The sequence below is a fragment of the Bidens hawaiensis genome, unplaced genomic scaffold, assembly GCF_021521415.1.
Source record: "Bidens hawaiensis isolate Kalapana, Puna unplaced genomic scaffold, B.hawaiensis_p1.1 tig00056618_1, whole genome shotgun sequence".
Taxonomy (NCBI): Eukaryota; Viridiplantae; Streptophyta; class Magnoliopsida; order Asterales; family Asteraceae; genus Bidens; species Bidens hawaiensis.
In genome coordinates this window covers 13,878-16,107 of record NW_027506366.1, presented here as the reverse complement: position 1 = coordinate 16,107, position 2,230 = coordinate 13,878, and the positions used below count along the sequence as shown (strand labels likewise).

The 2,230-nt window shown below is 29.6% G+C and overlaps 1 non-coding gene across 1 annotated transcript; it reads left to right on the top strand.

Moving 5' to 3' along the window:
* Positions 1 to 383: 383 nt before the first annotated feature.
* TRNAS-GCU (transfer RNA serine (anticodon GCU)) lies at positions 384 to 471 on the top strand. The gene has a single exon. It is a non-coding gene; the product is annotated as a tRNA-Ser (tRNA).
* The last annotated feature ends 1,759 nt before the right edge of the window (positions 472 to 2,230 follow it).

Genomic DNA, 2,230 nt, shown 5'->3' with positions numbered 1-2,230 from the left:
TTTTCTTGATTTATTCTTTTGAATAAAAAATCCTTCTCAATTTCCATTATAACAAAAATGCTAAGTATATGTAAACCCCGTAACAGAAATTGTTACATAGGCACTAAATTGGCCATTTAGAGTATGTTGCCTATAAATAAAAAATGAAGGGAATTTTTTGTAACAAAAAAGGGCCTGGTTGGGTATTGACCGGGCCAGGCCAAAAAGGCACTTTGAATAAAATAAAAGCAAGAAGGTCTTCTTTTTTTATCTTTCTATTATGATCTTTCGAGCATCTAAATGGAATTGCTAATTCTATAATAACGATAAAGAATGTGAAAGAAATACTTAATTTAATCCTTACTTGATGTGTAATATAACATAGTAATTATCTTTTTCAATTGGGAGAGATGACTGAGTGGACGAAAGCGGCGGATTGCTAATCCGTTGTACGAGTTATTCGTACCGAGGGTTCGAATCCCTCTCTTTCCGTTGATGACTTTCTATTTTTTTTCTAGTTAAGTTTGTGGAATAGCTAAAAGAAAATAAAAATATGAAAAAAAATTGTAAAATAAAGCAAGAAAAACAATTTATTCTTCACGTCCAGGATTACGTCCTGGATCATTGGATAGGAATCCAAAGATGAAGAGAGAACAAAGAATATTACTATTGTGTAAACGAAAAGTTTGAGAGTAAGCATTGCACAACCTCCAAGATCATTTTTTGAAAAAGAAAAATGAGAGAAAAGAAAAGATAATAGATCCTCCATTTTAATATCACATATCTTATTTTGACACCAAGAAATGAATTCTAAAATAGAAAAGAATGTTCAAAAATTCAAATGAAGTTATGAAGTTGAAATTTTTAAAAAGAGTCTTTAATTAATAGAAATCACTTTCATACCCCCAATTAGATGTTGTAAGCGACCCTAAGCTAATAAGGTATTTCGCCGGAAAGGAAAAAGGATTAAAATCGGGAAATGGGGCGAGCCAGATTTCTCACGACTATTCGATCATTTCAATGTTTGAATTGAAGGTTCATACTGTTAGACTTATTTGATCTTATCAAATGTTATAATTTTTCTCGAATAAATCATGAATTCTATAAGATACTATTAAAGATCTTATCGAAAACTTACAGCAGCTTGCCAAACAAAGGCTAAAAGAAAAAAGAACAAGGGTATGACTGACATAAAATCTACGATGGGATTCAAAAAAGCATAGGCTTTGGGCAATTTCGCGAATAAAAGACTACTCGAATAAATGGCAGAATTAAGATAAATCAAACTAAAGATATTAAGCATAACAGACATTTTTTTCGTCGAGATAGTTGCATTTTGATTGAGTTATTGATCTAAGGAAAAATGAAGAAAGTAAGGTAGACAAAAAAAAATCCTTCTTTTTCCACTCAATCAAAAATCCTCCAATTCTCAAAGAAGACTTTCTCAATCATACTTTCATACAATATCTTAATTGAATTATATGTAATGATCAATAAATTAAGTTGAATTCTAGATATACACATGTCAAAATCCTAGCAACGAATCTATAATATCTATAATCAATTCTATAAAGAAGAAAGATTTTCTATAGATAGTTGGACTGGAATTGATTAACACTTAATAACAATATTATTCTTTATTAGTATTAGTGTCCAATAAAAAAAAGAAATGGGGCGTAGCCAAGCGGTAAGACAACGGGTTTTGGTCCCGCTATTCAAAGGTTCGAATCCTTCCGTCCCAGAGCATATCCCCTGTACCCGAATACTTCTTTTTTGTTCAACAAGTTTCTATTTCACGGTCTAATATTGGATAGAATAGTATTCCTCTTTCTTTTTTTATTTTGAATGATTCTTTTCGGAATCATATCTGAATTTTTCACAAACTGAACTAAATAAAGTTCAAATGACATGCAAAAGTAACTAAAATCTTTTGATAAAGATAAGATGAGATGTAGAAAGATTACTTAACCTGAGGTTCAAATATGAAAATACATATAAAAGAGGAAGTGCTTAGCCTATAGATATGTATTGTTATTAGGTTGTATTGTTATCCTATTTCAGTGACAAAAAGTCTTTCTATTTTTGTGAAAAAGTGTTTTCATACTTACTTAAAAAATGAAAATTTAAATATTTAACAATTATATTTATTTTCATTGTTCGATCTATTTAGATTATTTGCTTTACATCATTAAGAATTCCATTCGAAAAGAAGATCTTTATTATGATAATCAAATGGAGTCTTTACTGTAAA